The sequence below is a fragment of the Rhea pennata genome, chromosome 2 (assembly GCF_028389875.1).
Source record: "Rhea pennata isolate bPtePen1 chromosome 2, bPtePen1.pri, whole genome shotgun sequence".
In the NCBI taxonomy this organism is placed as follows: Eukaryota; Metazoa; Chordata; class Aves; order Rheiformes; family Rheidae; genus Rhea; species Rhea pennata.
In genome coordinates, this window is record NC_084664.1 from 117,033,271 (window position 1) to 117,056,040 (window position 22,770).

Genomic DNA, 22,770 nt, shown 5'->3' on the forward strand with positions numbered 1-22,770 from the left:
TAAACTTTTGGTGACAGATTATCAGTATGTTACTTAATGCAGTAAATTACAGCCTCTTTTAATACAAAAAAAAAAAAAAAAATTGCAATAGGTTACTTTTTTAACTTAAAATTAAATAAAATTTTATTGGAATCTCTTAACATCATCTCTTAACATCTCTGTTATGTTTTCAATCCCTTTTTCTTCTTTTCTGTACTTTCAATATATGCATAAGTTGTTTGCTCCTTTTCCTTTTAATTTCAATGTTTTTTAATATCTTAGGGGATCCAGCTTGAGTAACAGTAACTTGATAGTACACACTCTCTTATAGTAGTGATGAAAGTGGTTTTAAATTTTGCTAAAATAGCACTGGCATTCAAAATGGATTTTTTTCAATACAAGAGAGAGGGGAGTGAAATAGGGTCTTTTCCTTGGTGAATCTTGAGTTTTGTAACTTATCATCCCTTCTTCTCTGAAATAGTGTGGATGTGTTTGCCTTCAGGGCATGCTTCAAGGATCACCATTTTAGGCAGACTACTGGGAAAGCAGAATTTGCTTGAAGAATAAATTTTGTGGCAGAATTATCATTTCTCCCATTTTTCTTAAAAAAAAAAAAGAAAGATTTGATGGTTCTTGCTTTATGCAGTGGAGACTGATAGTTTTAAAATAGTCTTAATTCGCAAAGTCATCCAATACTTAAACTTTTTTTTAATCAGCCTACTATAAATGTACGAAAACAATTATAATAAATTAAACCAAATAAATACTTTCTCTTTTCTTTGTTGTAATAACAGGAAATGACAGTGGAACTAACCTTAAAATAAATAATGCAGGGGTCCCACGTTCTTTCATTACAACAATATAGGTGATATGACTGCCATGAGAAATATTCTTAAAAATGCTTTCTAGTTGTTACTCAACACGATAAATTTACATCATTTTAATCACAGATGGCATCTATTGCTTTTAGAGTACATAGCCAAAGCATGTTTCTTCAACTTGCATATAAATAGACCGTGATTTTCATCACATCTCTATATGTAACATAACTGAGTTAAAAAGAGTGTAAGTGCACTGAGGAGATATTTTTTGACCATCCTGTTGCAAAGGTGTCTGGTAAAGGAAAGCATTAAATTAGGTCTGGTGTAGAGGACCATTTTATACACTTGACGGTTGCTGTCTAATTGGACCTTGCAGTTTCAAGGTCTGTTTAGGATGCTGTCCCTTATTCTCCATTTCTCATCCATATTGATGTATAGAGATGAAATATTGTGCAGTGAGGATAAAGGAAAGTTGTTGCTGCATGATATGCTTAGCATGGGACTCATTTAGGATTGTCTATCATTCTGAGGATCCTTGGCCATTGTGAAACTTCTCTTTTGTACAATCTCACTACTAATTGCTAAAGTCATTTGTGGCCTTTGATATTATTTAGAAAATATGTAAACCTTCAAATTCCACTTAAAAAAAGAAAAAAAAGAAAAAGAAAAAGGTTATATAAGCATTTCTCATCCTTGTCTATGCAATTCCGTCATCATACACCCAAGAGTTATGTACAAGTTTGTTTTTGCTGATAAACATTTGAATGGTTAAAAAGATTTCTTCTTTTCACAATAAAATCTTCTTAATGAACTATTTACTAGAAAAAAAGGACGATAACATTTTTGTCTTGAATGAAAATTTCTGAAAAGTTGTGCTATCCTGCGCTATAGTCATTATCTGAATGTGTTCAGTGAGTGTCTTTTGCAATATTCAAAATGCTTTACTTAAAGGGCCAACGGTCCACATACAGAATGGGAATTCTGTTGCCTGTTGGTAGCTGATTACCTAAATTACGTAATTTTGCTACTATTTGTTAACTGCTGGGAATGTAAACCAAACTGGGATGAATTACTTCATGTGCAAATATGAACTGTTTTTTTCTTGAATGCTTGTTCAAAAGGCTTTGAATTTTGACTGCTTTTCCTACTAGTAGAGGAAAATAAACAACATGATGCAAACATGGCTAATGTTAATTCATCTAAAGGTTAATTTGAATATTAATTGAAAATGTCTTAATTCATTGATAGAAATCTCTTGAGCTTGATGTTGCTACAGTCAGGAAAGGGATTAAAAGTAAAAACATTCCTAGTTATCATATGCACCTTTGTTTATGTATTTACTTCTAACCTGGGTCTATGACACATTTTCATGTAAATTGTAGACATGAATGCTTCAACTTTTTCTGAATGCACTAATTGCTGCACCCTTGCAGAGTTTCACTGAACTCTCCTGGGTTCAAAAGCCTTTCTTAAAGAGGAAATTTCTGAGTTGGGTCTTCTATGGTGGTAGTAGCCTCAAATTGCGCATGTCACTCCCCAGGGTGAGAAAAGATCATGAGAACATGGTTAGACAGTTTCTGAAACATATTTGATTTCTTCACTGAGACACATACATGATTTTTCATGCTTCCCAAAGCACAGATTTTCTATATAAAGAGCTAGTGCAGAATCAGAACAGTGAACGAGGTTTATCTTATGTTATAGCCACAATTGATAAAATTATCCCCAAAGCTCTAGTTACAAAATCTTTGTCAGAGCAATGGAGAAGTGATCTTTTTATAAACTAACTAAATTAACGGAAGAAAATAAAAACAGAAAACACCTTTTTTTAACACTTTTCATTAAGTACTTTGCTTATTTTTGTAAAAAAATCCTAACTTTCATTAGATCATACAAAAAACTTTCACAATTAAAATACAAGGACAGATTTCCATCTGAATATCTTACATTTCAAAATAACAGATTTCAGGATTATGCTTATACATTTTAATTTTCTAATCTAAGTGTTGTGCCACTCTTGAGCCTTAACATTGAAGAAAGTAACATCTTTGCAGTTCTGATTAAAAACAAGACTATGAAAGGAAGATCAACCGAAAATGCAATGGCCTGTGCTTTTGATGTCTTTGGCATTTTTTTGTGAACATTTCTTATAGGCCCAGGAAAAACACTGCTCAATTTTCTGATCCTAGATTGAATTTACTGCTCTGGCCGTTGGAAAATCATCTTTAAACTTGTAAACTATGCTCATTTGATCTGGAAGTCACTGAAAGAGAATAAATATGGAAACCTACAATATCATTCATTCAGAGACAATTTTTTGGCATATAACAGTTGGCTTGAAAGAAGAATGGACCTAAATACAAGTTCATTCAAGCACAGAAAGATGAGTTTTCCATGTGAAAACCAGCATCATCTCCACAGCAGTCATGAGATCGTTTCCAACTTTATTATACTTTCAAGGACATTCTGTCCTCACTTCCATGTACTTTGCACTCAGCGGAGATATTGATACACCTACTTGTTTACAGAGAAACTTGCATTAGAAATAGACCCCTTTATCTGTAATCAATATTTCATTCCACTTATCAAATTATCTCATTTCACTTTATTTATAATATTTCAGGCCTAACAATATAATCTTTGAAAAACAACAGAACAGGAGATAAAGAGAAAAGAAAGAAGGCGAGGAAGGTAGAAAGAAAGGAAAAAAAAAAGCAAACAAGAGAACAGCTGTGCTCTCATTATTACTATCCTGTCAAGAAATGTGCAGAGCCCCCTGTCAGCCCAGAGACCCTTTCTTCTTTGTTCTTTTTAATGATATTCTCAGAGAAGTTACATCTAAGTTCCTTATGCATATCCTTCACCAACTGTGAATCAGAAAGTATATAAGGATCCGTTCATTTACATCATAATTCTGATATCAACCTTTCCTGTTACCACAGAAACACAGTCCATGACCACGGCTTTGTATTAAAAAGGAAATATATGATACCATCAGTGATGACAGCTCCCATGATTTAATCCTTGATTTTTGTCATAAAATCTGACCTTTACTTGATCTTACTGCTTTACGTGCACATCTGATTTTTAAGACTGCTGATAGCTTGGCTTCATTTGCTTCCTTAGTCTGCTCTAATATGAATTTACAAGGACTGGAGTTTCCCAGATGCATCAGTTCTCCAAGGTTTTTGTCTGCAAAACAGAATGTTACGTTTTTCCCCATCTAGAAAACCAGTATCCTTAATGCTTATCATAAATTATCTTGTATTTCATATCTGAAATATAATCTCTCTAGAATATTTTCTGCATATCCCACTGTTCTTTTGTCTGCCTGGTTAGCAGTTTCTGCATGTCAGACAAAGCACACACAGATCAAGTCCATTCTTAGCTTTCAGGGGTGGTTATAGGTCACGGCCATTTGATATCCTTTTCTGATGTTTTTTATTTAAGTTCTCCTCATGCTGAGAAATCTGATAAGTGAGTTGTATGTACTGTTATACCTACATTCCAACTTTTAGAGTTCGAGGAGGCTGGAATTTGTCAGTAAAGATCTGAGCCCATATATCACCCAGTGTTTGAAGGTTAGCAACATAAATCTTTTAATAAAAGAACAAAGGTCTACAAGCATGTTCACATTCCCTTAGATTTCAGTGATAAGGAAGCCACTTTCACAACAGCAATTAGAACAAACCATAAAAACATACAATGTAATTTTGTTCTACATAAAATGGAGCCAGAATAGCCTTACATTTTATATTCGGCACGTATTGATTAACCTCTAATATCTCTGATTTTCTTCTGAACTTGTATTGTTTTATTTTTTCTCCTTTCTCTATGCATTTTTTCTATATGAAAAATATCCTCTTTTGTTTTGGCATTTGAGTCTTTATGCTTCATTTTACTTCAAACTTTATTCATTATTAAATGAGACTATAGTGCACTTAAAGCTACCTTTCTGGATAAACAAAAATCTTGTAGATAAAATCCAATTGCTCTAATGTAGATACTGTGCAAAGACTGATGATTGTAATACATAACATTTCTATCACTCCTTTTAGCCAAATGCTTTGCAAACATGCAAAGGGTGAACATGAAGTAGGGATGGTAAATCAAGTGTCCTAGGCTGCAAGAGAGATTATTGTTTAGCAGGATGGAGCTTGCATCTCTGGACCCATTTCCTGTTCCTTTGCTCAGACTACTCATTTCTTTATGACAGATCTTAGCTGAGATGGGGCCAGATTTCATAGAAATAATGCATCACCTCCCACCAATGTGTTACTGCTTTGGCTCCTGCAAATACAGTACTTCAGTTTGGTCTAGCAGCTGAATTATTTTTTTCAATTGATCTGAGGAAAGAAAAAAGGGGCACCCCTTAGTCTTATTCATAATCAAATATTGCTTGTATGTGTGTGGTCACAGGGCCATGGTCTTATTGCAAGTACAGATTGCTCGCATGGCTGGAACACTGTCATGGAGGGCTACGTGCTTTTTAGGAAAGACAGGCCAGGAAGGGGAGGTGGTGGAGCTGCTCTTCATGTGAAAGAGCAGCTGGAATGCATCGAGCTCTGCCTAGGGGTGGATGAAGAGCCAGTCGAGAGCTTATGGGTGAGGATTAAAGGGAGGCTAATATGGGTGATTCTAGGTGTCTACTACAGGCCACGTGACCAGGAAGAGGAAGTCGATGAGGCCTTCTCTGGACAGCTGGAAGTAGCCTCATGATCACAGGCCCTGGTTCTCCTGGGGGACTTCAACCTCCCTGATACCTGCTGGAAGGACAACACAGCTAGGCACAGATGGCCCAGGAGGTTTCTGCAGAGCAGTGATAGTAACTTTTTGACACAGGTGGTGGAGAATTCCACGAGGAGGGTTGTCCTGCTGGGCCTTGTCCTAACCAACAAAGGACTGGTTAGAGCTGTGAAGGTTGTGGGCTGCCTTGGCTACAGTGACTGTGAGATAGTGGAGTTCAGGATCCTGCACAGAGGAAGCAAGCTAATAAGTGGGATCAAAACCCTGGACTTGAGAGACCTGCTTGGAGGAATCCCATGGGTTATAGGCCATAGAAGGAAGGGAGGAGAGCTAGCTAGTAGTCAAGCAGCACTTCCTCCAAGCTCAGGAGTGGTGCATCCCAAGGAGAAAGAACCCCAGCAAAGGGGCAGGAGACCCACATGGATAAACAAGGAGCTCCTGGCAAAACTCATACAGAAGAAGAAAATACATAAAATGTGGAAGAGGGGACAGGCCACTTGGGAGAAATATAAGAACATTTCAGAGTATGCAGGGATAAGCTGAGGAAGGCTAGGGTCCATTTGGAATTGAATCCGGCAAAGGACATCAAGGACAACAAGAAGGTCTTCTTCAAATACATCAGTGGCAAAACTAAGGAAACTGTGGGCCTGCTGCTGAGTGGAGTGGGAGCCCTGGTGACACGGGATACAGAGAAGGTAGAGTTACTGAACGCCTTCTTTGCTTCAGTCTTCATTGCTAAGCTCAGTCCTCAGGAATTCCAGAGCATGGAGGTGAGAGAGCAAGTCTGGAGAAAGGAAGACTTTCCTTTGGTCGAGAAGAATCGTGTGAGAGATCTTTTGGGCAAATCTGATGTCCACAAACATGTGGATGCACCGTGCTGAGGGAGCCGGTGCATGTCATTGCTAGGCCATTCTCCGCCATCTTTGAAAAGTCATGGAGAACTGGAGAGGTGCCTGAGGACTGGAAGAAAGCCAGTGTCCCTCCAGTCTTCAAGAAGGGCAAGCAGGAAGACTCAGGACACTCCAGGCCAGTCAGCCTCACCTCCATCCCTGGAAAGGGGATGGAACAGTTCATGCTGGAGGTCAACTGCAAACATATGAAGGAGAAGAAGGTATTCGGGAGTAGTCAGCATGAATTCATCAAGGGGAAATCATGCTTAACCAATCTGAGAGCCTTCTATGATGGACTGACAGGCTGGGTAGATGAGGGGAGAGCAGTGGACATTGTCTACCTTGACTTCAGCAAGGCTTTTGACACTGTCTCCCATGGCATCCTCCTAGGCAAGCCCAGGAAGTGTGGGTTGGAGCTCAGAGGGTCATCATCAGTAGTGTGGAGTCTAGTTGGAGACCTGTGGCTAGTGGAGTTCCCCAGGGTTCAGTCTTGTTCAACTTCTTCATCAACAACTTGGGTGAAGGGACAGAGTTTGACAGCAAGCTTGCTGATGATCCCAATCTGGGAGTTGTGGCTGACACACCTGAGGGCTGTGCTGCCATTCAGAGAGACCTGGACAGGCTGGAGAGCTGGGCAGAGAGGAATCTCATGAAGTTCAACAAGGGCAAGTGGAGGGTCCTGCACCTAGGGAGGAATAAGCCTGTGCACCAGCGCAGGCTGGGGGCTGACCTGCTGGAAATCAGCTCTGCAGAGAAGGACCTGGGAGTGCTTGTGGATGACACGTTGGCTATGAGCCAGCAATGTGCCCTTGTGGCCAAGAAGGCCAATGGTATCCTGGGATACATTGGGAAGAGTGTTGCCAGCAGGTTGAGGGAGGTGACCCTGGACCTCTCCTCTGCCCTGGTGAAACCTCATCTCGAGTACGGTGCCCAATTCTGGGCTGCCCAGTACAAGAGAGACATGGAGCTACTGGAGAAAGTCCAGTGTAGGGCTATGAAGATCAGGGGACAGGAGCATCTTGCCTATGAGGAAAGGCTATGAGAGCTGGGCCTGTTTAGCCTGCAGAAGAGAAGACTTGGGAGGGGGACCTTATCAATATCTGCAAATACCTTAAGGGAGGGGGTGCCAAGGAGGTGGGGCTGAATTCTTTTTGGTAGTTCCGTGTGACAGGACAGGAGGCAACAGGCACAAACTGAAACACAAAAAAGTTCTGCCTGAATATGGGGAAGAACTTCTTTCCTGTGGGGATGACAGAGCACTGGAACAAGTTGCCCAGAGAGGTTATGGAATCTTTTTCTCTGGAGATATTCAAAACACACCTGGATGCGATCCTGTCTAACATGCTCTAGGTGATCCTGCTTGAACAGGGGGGTTGGACTAGATGATCTCCAGAGGTCTCTTGCAAACGTAACCACTCCGTGATTCTGTGATTACAAATTTTGAGGGAAGAAAAGGTAGGTGTTTACTTGTTTGGTCTCCATCTCAGTTCCACAGACCAATAGACATTAGCTGTCTCTTCTTGAATTGACTAAAGCTTAGAAAGTAAATTTTTTTGTAAAAATGGAAGGAAAAGGAAGGTGAGAAAGCAGATATGTTTGAATGCTGCAGTGTCAACTTTGGTCACATTAATGGGCTAGCTGAGCTGCACTAAGATAATAAATAACAAGAGATAAAAATATCAATAGCTGGAAGAAAAAAAAGCTGGCTGAGAGATGGAAATAAATGTAGAATACATGATTATGACAAGTGCCAGCATCATTCTGACTGCAAATAAATGAGCTAATTTGCATGGATTTTTATTTATGAATTCAAGATTGAGGCTGAGCTATACTAGGAGTGCAGCCAGGAATACTCATGTTCCCTACACTTCCTGTGGGATATGGAACACACCGATGTTTAATTGCATCTATGTGGAAAACAAGGGACTGCAGGATATACAGATTTTAGTGGAGATTTCTTAAAGAATACTCTCTTAAAAAGGCCCCAGCAGATATTCACAACCCAGCTTTCATTGATGCCCAATGAGAGATTAATTTAACTAAAAATAAGCATTTAGCACCATTGCAGTGATGTAAGCAAAAGCAAGACAACTAGAGGGCCTTTGCAGATATAGTACTGGACAACTCATGCCCTTTTGGAAGGGATGCTTGAAGCCAGAGGCATAATCTGGGATATCTCAAGCAGCAATAGATACCTATGTTTGGTCAACTGAATAACCCTCCCAGTCAGATGCATGCTATTGTCAACAGTGATTAGTGGCTTGTACCTTCACATGGAAACACCATAGCAACTCTAAAAATAACCACAAGCATATGTAACTTTTCAGCGAGGCAAATTATGCTTCATTTTGCAGTGCTTCATCCTGGCATAAAAGTGAAATAAAATCATAGAGAATCTGTATTTTATATTAGCATTACAAAAAAGTAAAATAATTAGGAAGGATTTCAAGAGTTAAAACAAACAAAAAGCATCAAATTTGTAGGATCACTTTTGAAGGCCCTTAATTGTAAAGTCAGATGCTGTAGTTCAGAAGTGAAAGGGAAGCTGTAAAACCTTCCAAATACAACAGTAGAAAGCTGAATCTTCATAATCTAATACCTGGAAGAGGTCAGAGCTGGAAGCACAAACTAGGTTCCTTCAGAGGTTAAGGCTACCACTCACTTTTCCAATAATATCAACTCTCATTTGTTAGTCCTGCAAGGTCACAACATGCTAAGCTTAAAATTGTGACAACCTGTTGCTGGTTGAAGCTGTAGACGGTTGAAGTTGCAGCAGCCTGGGATCAGGGCCAGGACTGCAAAGTGTATGTGGTTTTAGGAGAGGCTGAATGTCTCCACTAAGATGATTTTACTCTCCTCATTCTGATTTACTGAGACTTAGGCAGATATCCCTGGAGAAAGAGCTGAATTCCTGTGGGATATCTTTTGTGGGTGGGGAGGAAATACTCTGCCTGAAATACTACAGGGACATTTCTGCTAAGGTAACATCCCAAAGATTTCCTCTTTCTAAATCTGCCAACCTGAGCTACCTTTTAAGTATGACAGCATGGTTTGGAAGGCATGTAAAGAGTCTTAAGTGAGCACATAAAGAGCTAATTTGAAGTGCACAGATGTACTTTCCCTTGAGTATTATCTCAGCTCCTGAAATTTCAGTCCAATAATTACCAAGGCAAATCACAAAGATTTCCATGTGCTAATCTGGGGCTTCCTGAAATCCTTTAATTAAACCACAGCAAGAGGGTTTTGATGGAGTGAGGGTCTGTTTTTTGTTATGCTCTCTTCTGTGCTTCCTTCCCTTCCACCCCAGTCACATGGTCGGATGAGCAGTTCTGATGATAAAACAGAAAACTAATGTCAAGAAGAAATGACTTAGTGAGATGCTAACTGTGTTACCCTTCTACATTCCATATAACAAGGATGTTGTTTAATATAATTATAAATTGTCTTTAAAAATGGCAAAAAATACAATGGAGCTAAACTGTATGAGGATACTCTGAGAGGACCTATCAGCACTGCAACTTTTCAATATGATTTTCTTTTTTTGATGATGATACAAAACAGTTTATATTCAAATACAAGTGGTCAAAGCTTTCAAACTTTATTTTCTGCTTCCCACCACCAGAATCTTTCCTAGAGCTGGACTGTCCGTCACATAGCCAAATGTCTAATATGGGCTGCCCTCTTTGCCTTTGATGCAGTTAGGCAATCTAGAAACACCTTTCAGCCTTGAGAGGGATTCTCTGCTATAGCCCTTCTGTCCATTGCTAAGCATTTAGAATGAACTGGAAATATAGCTGTGCTGGGTAACAGCTGAGAGCAATGGATGAGAAGCAGTGCTGAGTGAGCTTTACCTGAGCTAATTACAGCTGATCGGCTGTGTAAACTTCAGCAATGAGGGAGCACAGCTTCCAGAAATCAAGCTAATATGCAAGGCGTTGAACACTGATGAGTGGTTAGTGTAGAAACAGTGGTTTTTGACGGTAATCTCTGATCTTGAGGACATTGAATTGCTTCTAAGTATCTGCAGAATATCATTATTAGAAGCACAGTGATAACCCAGTAAACAGGGGGCCTGTATATCCACTGAAAAGCCTTTACAGTTCTGCAAATCAAAAAATGAAAGCCAGTAACACCCTAAGACTGAGACCTATTGAAGTAAGTGCTGTGATCATTAGTGGAGGCTTAGTAATAGTGAAATATACACATCCAGGAAAAGTGATATTAAGGGATTTTAAAACAAAATAAACTTGTTTGCTCTTTGCCATGAGACAAGAATAAGGAGTCAATAGATTAAATTGGAAGGAAATAATATCAAACTGATAAAATGAAATATCTTTTTATTCTATTCATAATTAACCAGTCAAATCCACTGCTGTAAGATTTCACTAAGACATAGAGTTCAGAAAGAAAAACAAGCATTTACATGGATAATAAGAACATCTTTAAGTAAGACTAAAAAAAGAAAAAAGATATAAAGAATAATGCTCTGTCGCATAAATCAAGCACTACGTTGATGTGGAAGGCATTAAAAGTACATCACATAGGAAAGGCAATACCAACACACACACAGATTTTGGTGTCTTTTAAAAAAGACTGAACCGTTGTTCTGAGCATCAGAGCAGATCCTCTCATACTTTTGATGTGTTTGATTTGTCATACTTTCCTGGTTCATAACCCCTGGATCTACAAAGCAGCGAATGTAAGAGACACAACAGATGTTAGCGAGTATAAAATATTTGGGCATAGAGCAAGGAAGAATTTGACAGCAAGAGGAAAAGGAAAAGCCCAGACTTGATTGGCCTTACTCCTTCTGCAGTAGCAAGAGATTGCAAAAGGCAATGAATTTTACCACAGCTGAAGTTTAGCTGCTCCAGCCTGCTGTTTCTGCCTCAGTGGATTCTGCTTCCATCAGCATCAATGGGATTGGAATAAGGCCTCAGGGCAAGCATTTAGCATAGACTTACAAACTACAGATTTATTTAAGCAACTTCTCTGGGGGTATTGACTGGTAAATCTTTGAAAAAACATCCTTCCCTGTATATTTTTAAAATGTCAGCTTTCCTTATATCACATGGTGGTACTTCTCTGCTTAGGAAATGATTATTCTAGTTCTGACTTCCAGGATGATGAATCACTGGATGACACACCACTGCACTTTTAAGACTGTTGTGTTTGCATTAAGGGATGGTTGAGCTGGCTTGTAAAAAAGAAAGCTAGGCCAGAACTTACACTCAAAAATAGATCTAAAGTTCAACAAATGTGGGTAGATTTTCATTATTCACTTTTTTTATTATTATTTTTTTCTATTTGGAGATTCTATCTGTGGCCTAAAATATGAGAAATTTTACCTGTGGATTAAGGCAGTATTTAAGCACTTGACTTTTGGGAGGACCACGCACGCAGTATAATGAGCCTGTGGACAGAGCTTAACAGGATGTCACGCATGTGCATGCCATAGCAGGAGGCAACTGAGACAAACAGCTAAATGGATTCAGCAAGGAATGACTATCTTATGTTTGCCCTATTGGATGGGGGGACTGTTCCTAGAGCTGCAGCTGAGTGTTAGTTATGTGACAAAGGAGGAATAATATGCTGCTGAATTGAAATAAAGGGAAGAAATGCCTGGAGGGAGAAGTAGTGCTGGTGGAACATCTGGACCGTTGGCTAAGAGCAGAAAGAATGTGTGAATACAGGAAAAAATGGAATGAGGATATTTCCAGTGTTTGCTGACTATTTGTTATCTTTAGGTAGAAAAGAAGCCAAAGAAAACAACACTCTTCTGAGCTATTCAGCCCCATTTTACATATCAGAGACATGGAAAGTGAGCCATCTAAAATTTCATTCTACTGTGATTCACTTATCTCTAATTTTGATATATGACTTGATATATCACCATGTGCTTCATGATATGCAGTGTGAAAATAAGATGCCTAGTCTAGGACAATTGGTGGGTGGGAGAATTTAAAAAAAAAAAAAAAAATACGTGATATACAGAACAGGCTTAAGAAAATAAGACACTTCTATTCTTTCTTAAAGACTCACTTTCCCAGAGAAGGAAAATATACATATGTATATATATACATACATACATATATATATATATATATACACACACACACACGTATATGCACACATAATGTATGTATGCAATGTCTAGTTTTTATGCTTCAATTCAGCAAGCTATTAACCAATTATGTTAGACTTCAAAAGTTTTAGTCACACAGAAGTTAACAAGTTTTTAAAGTATACATGTACTATAAATTAGACGTAAAGCTGATGAATTGGCAGCAAAATGTTTCCATCGCATTTCCCTTTTCTCAGCCGTCGTTAGTACATCTGTTTTGGATCAGTTGCCTCGTCTTGCTCTACAGACAATTGTACCTCGTTCATGAGATGAATATGGAACTTTTAATACATCCAGGGGAAAGTGTAATGTAACGGTTCAGGGATGACCCTCAGCTCTCAGAACAGAAATCTGGGAGGGGTATGTGCTTCTTGTTCCTCCTCACCTTACACGTAACCCTGACTCTACTACGGGCCTAACCAGGGTACATGTGTGCGTTGGCGAGATCACTACAAAAGTGGAATAGTATACCCTGCACGGAATGGAGCTCTTTCACATGGTATCTCATCTACTTTTGTCATCTCTTTACTTTTTTCAGAGCCATGCTGCTTCTACTGCTGAGCTCACTCTGACCAGTTAGATAAGCTAAAGTCCTCAAATAGCACTTCTCCCATTTGGGGAAATTTGCTGCTCAGTCTTAACATTTATTTAACTATATACAATATCCTTTCACTTCAGACAGAATGCAGCCCTCTTTTCTGAGTTTTTTTCTTTTTCCTTTTGCTGTTGTTTCAAAGGTAAGTAGCTTTTTTCCAGTATGTTTTAGTTTGTGTTGTACTGAAAATCAATCTTCTTTCATGGAGGTAGAATAGATAACTCTGTGTATGTTTATCCCTGTGTAAGTATACATAAGCATCTACATATATATATGTTTGTATATGTACATATATAAAATTACTCCTGTGAACAATTAGTTGTTTGATTAATCACATTTCCTTTCTTTTTCTCTTCCTTTTCTCTCTGAGCCATCAATGAAATGTCAGGATATGACTAACAAGCTCCACACACTGTAGTAGTATTTTATCTCTAGCATTATTTATCAAAATCTGCTCCTTGGAAACTGGTCATTGCAATCATTGCAACCACAAAATAGCATTTTCCTGGTAGAATATATTTATCTGACTTTTTTTTTTTTTTTTTTTTTTTTTTTTTTGGTAAGGGATATGAGAGAGGCTCAAAATGTAATCCCTCTCTATTTCCACCTGAATGTGTATGTATTGTTCTTAGAGTATTTTTCACAGATAAAGAGCTTCTTGTTTTTTCTGCCCTTATCTTTCAATATGAAGAACCTGTTATTGTTCAGTAGAGAAAAGCAGAGATAATACCCAAATTCCAAACTTTCAAGTGGAGCTTTGTCTTGTATCCAGTGAGTAGAATAAGATATACACCTCAAATGGCTTTTCATATAACTTTAGCTATAGTTTTTCTACTTGATAACATAAATGTACATAATAATGATGGAGAGCTGGAAGGAAGGAAGGAATCAAGGACACTGAAGTTTAAACAAACAAACAAAACATTCTCACAAAATCAAAACTTCTCTTATTGACCTTCTACCATATCTCCAATATTAATGAATAACATCTATTGAATGTTACTCTGAATTTCCATTCAGAGTAAGCAGCATTTTCTGTGTTTTTTTGTAAGGGGTGAGTGACTCTAATAATAAGTAAAAATCTGTTATCTGACAGTTGAAGTACTCAAGATTGGAATTTGTTAGGATGAAATGAAGTCCTTCTGGGAAGGAAAATGTAGAAATTCTTTCTACGTTCTTACATAACTTCATGTGTTCATACTAGGTATGACTGTGTTGTGTAGAAATTTTTTCTCCTCTGATGATCTGGAAGAAGAATAAGGAGGAGGCAGCAAAGTAGCCCTACCGGGAAGTCAGAGAGAAGATTCACCTGAAATAAAGGGATATCAGGCGACTTCTTTTTTCTGCAGAAATAGAATTGACTTCAGAGGGTCTTGTTAAAATGTGGTAGCATACAGAACTGTTCGTGAGGTACAGCAGCTTGCTTGGCACCTGTGTGCACAGTGTAGCCTGCAGTGACTATTATAAAAGCCCGTGGAGGGCAAAGCCTGCCTTTCCGAGCGCATGGGACCTAGAGGACAGTGCAGTCTCAGCAGAGGGCTGGCAGTCTTGCTGAAGATGAGAATGGATGACTTGGGGCACAGATGATGGTAGTACAGACCTTGACACCTTTGGCTGCTTTCCTAAGTTAAGTTCCTGCTGGCTGGTGGCTACATTTTATCATCTGTTCAATGTCCTATGTGAAATTTTGGCATTTTTTCTCTTTCCAGCTCTTTTATGGGGGGAGGGGGGAGGAGTCATTACCATTGTTGTCCACGTTGGCAACTGCAGCAGGGAGACCATGAGCGTTAAGATTTGTTCTGGCCTCTCACTCACAACCCTGATCTTTTCAGAGCAGGGATGCTCTGAGGCAGACCTGAATGGAGAAGCCTGGACTGCCACTGTTTGTTATACAGTGATTCTGCTGATAATCACAGAACATAAGTCTTCAGGCTTGTCAGTCCAGTGTCTGTTTAAATCTATGTTCTTCTTTTCTTCCTTTTCGGTAGAAAAGCAGAACCTTGGCAATGACCATTCACACAAAGTCAGGCTTGCTATCCTCACCCCTACTGAGTCCATACAGAGAAAACAGCAGGAATGGTGCCAAATATAAATCTGGCACAGCAGATAAAAACAACTGCTATTGTCCAAATGGAATTAGAGTCATTTTCATTCCTGCTATAATAACCTATATTCTAAGGAAATTTATATTTTTAAACACAAAAATCCTTACCCTGGAAAACATCAGTTCACTACAGGAAAAAAAGAAAAAAAAAAAAAAAAGGAATTTTCTGTGGGGTTTTTTGCCCCTTTTTAGGGAGGAGGAGAGGAGAATCTAATTAAATCATTTGAATGAGGGTTATTCATATATATAGAACCTAGCAAGATGCTAACATCAAGAGGGTCTATTTATTGAAATAACACCTATTTTGCTAGAACTAGGGTATACTGTCATTTGAACTTCCTTCTGTAGTCTCTTGGGTTTACTTTATCATGTTTGATGCCATAAATATGGCTACATTTTCTTCTGAGCCTTAAGAGCTCATCCAATCTCTAATTAAATGAGCAATGGATCAGAGTTTTATAAAGGGTGCTTAGCCTAAGGTTTAAAAAACAGAAAAAGCTGTGCTCTTCCTTACTAGCTAATCAGTAAAGAATATAGCATAAACTTGTCTATCTATGAAATTCCCATTTGCCCCAGTCTGTGTGATTCCTAGTGTGCGAGAAGATAAAAATTAGGCCTTATCTTCAAAGTCTTTTTTTTTTTTTTTTTTTTTTTTTTTTTTTTCCCTTTAGAGTGTGGTGGCAGCTTTCTCATGTAGTGGAAAACTAAACCAAACCAAACAGTTAAACCTGGCAAAGTCTTAAAATGACTGTGGTTAATAAGCATCACAACCACTGGTAAATATGAATTAATGGAGAACATCCACGTACGAACCTCTACCATGGTGTTCTTGAACACCAAACAGTTTTACTCACTTTTCAGCATCATCCATTTAAACATTTCTTACTGGCACACCAGTGCCAGTAATCTGTCATTTAAAACATTGTAATGAAGATCTACAGATCATGTACCTAATACAAATGCAGTAAAACTCAGCACATGCATTTTAAATAATCAATTGGTATTTAATTAACACACAATAGCTGCCCTAATACTGAATAAAATCCTCTTAGAGTGTGACCATAATTCCCATTAGAGTAGTAATGTCCTGAGAGTGAAAGAAATACCCTATGATCATTAGAACCGTATTGTAATTTACAGAGTTTTTGTCAAGAGATTAAGCAATTCCAGAATCTATTAGACAAGAAAAAATGCACATTAGTACAGAAAAGAATTATGAGCCTTCCTTTCTGTCCTTTAAAATATGTTAGTACTTTGTAGTCATTTTAATAAACAGATTATCTCAAGATTCTCTCCAAATAATGTACATATAACTTCTATGTTGTACTTAACAAATATGACAAAGAACACTGCTTAAGGAAAATGATGAAACTCATTTTTCACCAAGTCTTACTTATTATGAGTTAGTGTAGCCAAAATGTTAACTGTAATGGCCAAAAAAACATTTTCAGAATACATTTCCTTTAATTTTGCAAAGAGAAGTGTCTTGAAGCATCCTATTAAAAATAAATTCAAGGAAAACCCTCTGTTTTCCATTTAGCAGAAGTCAAACTCTTATAGTCAGTTATTTAATAAATAAAATAATTAACTATAGCACAAATAAGCTAATATTTAGACAACTCATCATGCCTCAAACAGAACGTACAAAAAGAGTGAATTTAAGACCAGAAAAAAAGATGCTCTGTGTTGAAACAAAATTAATCAAACTCAGTATTGTGACTGTAGAAGTGACCATGAACTGTTGATTAAGGAAAGTGTATGTATTCAGCACAAGTACAAGATGATACTTCTTTTGGGATGACACTCAGCTTCTTCAAAGGTGGAGTTTCCCCCACTGGGAATGTATCATCTCCTTCATGATAAGTAGGCCTTTGACAAACTTTTTTTTTTTTTTTTTTTTTTTTTTTTTTTTTTTTTTTTTCCTCAGAGAACTTCTGTTTCTTCAATGCCTTTATAATGCTGGCATCCAAAATCTCCTGTGGCAATGCTTTCTATGATCTAATTATTTACACTGAGAAAAAGTATGTCCATTTGTTTTGTCTTGCCACCCAATCACTGCATTGAATTAACCTCTAATATTCTCCTGTATTATATCTGTATGGATTCATACACTTCTGTCATCCGCCCTTTTAATTTCCATGACTTTGTTGATTGGATGAACACCACTCCTTGAAGCTGATTCATTCAAATGCAAAAGATTTTGTACTGGTGATTGCTATTTCATTTCAAAAGAGTGGAATAATATATAAAGATTCAAGGTACATGATACTCCACCTAAGCCAGGAAAGGTTGCTGTAGCTATTCCCCAGCTCTCATAGGCAAAAACTCTTCTGTTAAGATTCATAAGTTTTTGTTTTCTTGAATTCAATAGAAGAAACACAGAAAGACAGTGTTGGTAGAGACTTGAAGGTGGAATCCTAGCCTTATTTAAGTGGAGGTTTTACTACCACAGTAAGGATACATCCTGATTTTGTGTGTGTGTGTGTGTGTGTGTGTGTGTGTGTGTAAAATGTTACATTAAAATTTCCGTGGCAGCCTTGGCACAATAATTTCTTTCCGGCTGGTAGACTAGTATTTGGTCTATTCAACTTCTGTGCTTCTCACACAAATTGCTTTTCATGCATATTCACACCCTTACCATCTGATAGGATGGTGTGGTAAGGTAAGGTGTTTTGAGATATATGGATCAAAATTTGTGGGTAAGTGAAAAGCACCAACCTGAATTATTCTCTGTGTGTCTTCCCGTGCAGCCTTCCCTCTGCATCCCCACTTTACATGACTGATACTATGTTTCAGTCTGGTCTCTCGCAGAAATAACTCTGTATAGAGACCATGTCTAAAAACTTTTGAATCAGTTGCTCAGTTTCAACTAAATTTTGCAAAGAGAAAGGTGTCCCAGAGCCAATTAAGTTTCTATATTTTGCAAAAACAGGCTCAGCCACATAAAGAAGGTAAATCCTATACATTTTCAGATAGAGGAAAAGATGCAGTGGAAAACCAAACATTGTTGGACATGAGAGAACCAATTTAGAAGACAGAATAAATATTTGAATTGTAGGAATGCTTCAGCTGGATACATATAATCTTAGACTTGATTAATGTGTTTAATTTATTAGTGTCCCCAAATTTATCATATTTTTTCTTGAATACATTTATACTACTTAACTGCAATTGAAAGTTCTCATTCTGCTTCTCAGACATTTCTTTTTCTAATAATGACTTTCTGAGCTCTTTTTTGGTTTACGTATATATTCTTTATCATTTAAACTTCATTCTAGTTGATTTGAAAGCTTATTGAGATAATCAAGCTAGGCTTTGAATGGCACTATAGATAATATGAATTGTCCTTTGAGGAGTTTCATGACAAATTTGAAGCCTGAAGTTAATGAGCAATTTATAAAACTGATTTTTTGTCATGTTTTAAGATGAAATCTCCATGTGTCCTTTAACTTCAGAGTTAACACAGACAGCTCTGTAATACCTATTTTTGCTTTTCTACAATGATATCTGAATGTCTTTCAGTAGTCTGCTAAGAAATGAATGACTTGTATCTGGAACATATGACTATTTCCTTCATTCTTTCTTGGATGTGGATGTTTTCTTTCTTTTCTTTCTTTTGAATGCTGGATCATATATTTCGACTATTGAAGACTAGGTCACAAAAGGGCATCTTGAACTCGAAAAAGAAGTTGGCGAGGTTGGTGGTGATTCTTAGATCTTATAAGAATTCTTTCTACAGCTTTGGACAAACCCGGTAAAAAGCTCTTCTTCTTTCCTGAAAATGATGTATTGCTGCAGTAAAATGTTTCATTATATTTCAGAGATCTTTTGGACCTTGAAGGAATCCTATAGGTTTTCCTTACTAAGGAAATAAAGACTAAGATCTTATACGGATATTTTATAGAGTGATTGGTTGGTTATGTTTGATGAAATTCTCTGTTGCTTTAGAATCTCACTTTAGAAGCATACAAAGTCATAGAATTTTCTGGGGTTTAGTGTAATCTGGTTAAGAAACAGCAGTTGCATTTGTTTTTAAAGTGTAATTCTCTCGTCTCTTAGTCACAATCTAGGCCACCTATTTTATAATTACAATGAACTCAGCAACAGCATGCTCTGTGGGTAAGTACTGTGCTATTTTTATTCAATTTTTAATGTGGTAGTCAAGCAAAATGAGACATTCAGTATTACAGTAACATGACTGAAGGCACATGAAGGCTTTACTTCTCTTCCTTTCTTGTTCAATACCATTAAACATTATAAATACTGTAGCCTCTGCAAAAGGAAATAAAATAACTAATTAAACAACAAAAAAAAAGTTAGACAATAATGCAATAAACCAAAGAAAAATAAAAAACAGTTCTACCATGGCAGAATGACAGTATATCTGTTTTTGCTCCATTTTGTTCTGCCTGAAAGTAACAGTGATGTCTGTGGGTATGATTTAAATGCTCCAGTCTTTTTCTTTGATTAAAAGTTGTTTTCTTTAGTTTGGATGATAAAGAATAACTGAATTTTTATGCCTAAAGAATGATTTTTTTTAACTAGGTTTACAACACTGAATAAGTTCTTGCACATATCAACTTCTTTCTATCTGACTTAGATTTTGGCCATTTTCCAATGCAAATGGTCTAGTTTAGGTGCCACATTAGACAAAATCAGTTTCCTCATGGGATACACAGCCAAGTTCACTACCTAGTTCTCAGTTGTTGAATGTTGACGTTTTCTTATCTGATCAAATTACTGTTTAAAACAATGTCCTTGGGAATTATCAGCAAACTTTACTTTCTGTTATACACTAATATTATCCATGGGAGCCAATTATTAAAAGTGTTATGAACAGATGGTGCAGTGAAGCAATAAGAACTAGTTCAATAATGTAACATAATGGGCCAGTACACTGTATAACAATGTTACAAATCTTCCACCTATTTAACACTTGAGGAATAAAAGTTATTTATTATTAGAATATCAATTCCATATTTGGATGGACAAACTCCATTTATATTTAAAATGCTTTCTTTTCAGAATCTTGCTGTAATTTATGACTATTTTTCTGGCTTTGGAGGACAGCTATAGTTGTGGATATATATATATGTATGTGTGTGTAGAGCGGAAGGTTTATTGCCTGTATTTCTCACTTTCCTCACTTCCTCACTGGGGACTCTTATGCCAAGGGTTCAAGAATCATAGAATCACAGAATCAGTAAGGTTGGAAGGGACCTCCGGAGATCATCTAGTCCAACCTCCGGGCTCAAGCCAGGTCACCTAGAGCATGTTAGACAGGGTTGCATCCAGGCGGGCCTTGAACATCTCCAGAGAAGGAGACTCCACAACCTCTCTGGGCAACCTGGTCCAGTGCTCCGTCACTCTCACAGGGAAGAAATTCCCCCTCACAGTCAGGCGGAACTTCCTGTGCTTCAGTTTTTGCCCATTGCCTCTGGTCCTGTCACACGGGACAACTGAAAAGAGCTTGTCCCGTCCCCTTGACACCCTCCCTTCAGGTACTTGTGCACATTGATAAGATCCCCCCTCAGTCTTCTCTTCCCCAGGCTGAAGAGGCCCAGCTCTCGCAGCCGTTCCTCACAGGGCAGGTGCTCCAGCCCTCTGATCATCTTTGTAGCCCTACGCTGGACCACTATAAAAACTACTAAAAACTGCTATAAACCTACCATGAAATTAGTTTAAATCCTTTTTTTTTTTTTTTTCATTAATAAGTTCTAAGTAGAAATGGATGAGCTGGTCTTACAACTCTGAGCAGATGAATGATTCCATATCCCATTGTAACTCCAATATTGAAAATCAATTATTCAAAAAAAAAAAAAAAAAATCACAGTTAAATAAAGGTGTATATACACAAAATTTGCCTCTGATTAATTTAGACAACTAACTTAAATGCATTTCAGAAGACATTATTCACCAGTTTACATTCTCTAAATGGTTTGTGAACATTAACTGCCACCTACACCTCTCACTTAGGCCACTTTTACATTAATTATATGCCTTGCCTGGAGTACTTCTCTTTTGTTATATTTTTCCTTAAGGGCCAGGTGGCTTCCTCCACAAATGACTAAACTCAGGATTCCTAAAGAGTTACATTTCTATACCATAAATAAATAAATAAAAAGGATAAAATCTTCGAAAGGGCAGCCTTCAAAAGGCCCCCAAGTTGTTGTTTAGGTCTATTTTCCATAGAGCTGAGTTTGAACCAATAGCTTCAGCTAAGTTCAAAGGGAAAGAAAGGACTTCCCAGAGAGATTAGGAGTGTATTTCTCAGGTATCTGTCCTATAGATTAGAGAGCATTTTTAAAGAACTTTTTGGATAGGATTAAGTATTTCCATTTCTGGTCAAAATCTAGGAGAGTTAGTAACACAAATATGATGGAAAGTTGAAGAATAGCCAATAACTGGTTTTAATCAATTGAAATTTTAGACTGCAGTTCAGGTTGTGAGTGTTAGCAGTGACAATTTCATTTTATCCAAATCTATTCAGCCACCTAGTACTGCTAAAAAATGGCAGTAAGCATCTCCTTCCACTTTTACAGAAGTAGTGTAATGTTCCTTTGCTGCAGGAATAACAATGGTTTGGATTCAAGTTAAAGCTAAAATACACAAAACCTTTTTTAAACACATGAACCTCTTAAATGAATTGTGCAGTTGTCTATTATACAGTAACATGTTTAATGCAGTATCAGTCACCCTAGAATACATTTGACTTATGATTCTTTTAGTATCTGTATAAGCATGAAATGCTAATCCCTGCAGCAGGACTTAGCTTTTCATCTCCCATTGAGTAACGTAGTGCTTTGAGAAACTACTGCTCTTCTATAGATGCAAGAGTCAGGTACTGAGTATTAATTATGGATTAATCTCAGAATTTGTCACTTTTATTGTGAATGTGGAAGTGGGTGCTTCACTGATCTTCTCATTAAATTATTTAAACTAAGTATATGTGAATGTAAAGTGAGACCAGAATCTACTGTGACAAATCTATCTTGTGAAATGTTAGCACCTGCAATCTCTGCCTGATCTGGACAAACTGTTTTCTTGCACCTTTCTGTTTTTCTCCATTTTTTGGCCACAACTAAATAAGAAGCAGCTCTAATTCATTATCTTGCACCCTCTAGCCAATGACAGCTTGCAGAATGCCTGCAGACTTGTCCCTTAGGTCTACTTAGAAAGATGCTAAGCTTCCAGGAATTTTTAACGTGGGAGAGAGCATGGTTTCTGGACAACCCACTCAAGATGTACGGGTCTTGCTCTTTGCAGCACAACAAATCTAATGTCTAAAATAGCTCATGGAGACCTCAAAGATGAGGAGCTGATTTAGCTCACATTAAGAGAATACAATTTCATCCAAGGCAGGCAGATAGTTGTAATTAAGATCTAATAGAGGGATGAAAAATCTTTTTTTTTTTCCCTTAAAAATCCAAGCTTGCTTTTCCTTGTAAGTAAGTGAAAGCTTTCTCTAAATATAAAAATAAAACTGCATTAGTGATGCCAGTACTAGATCA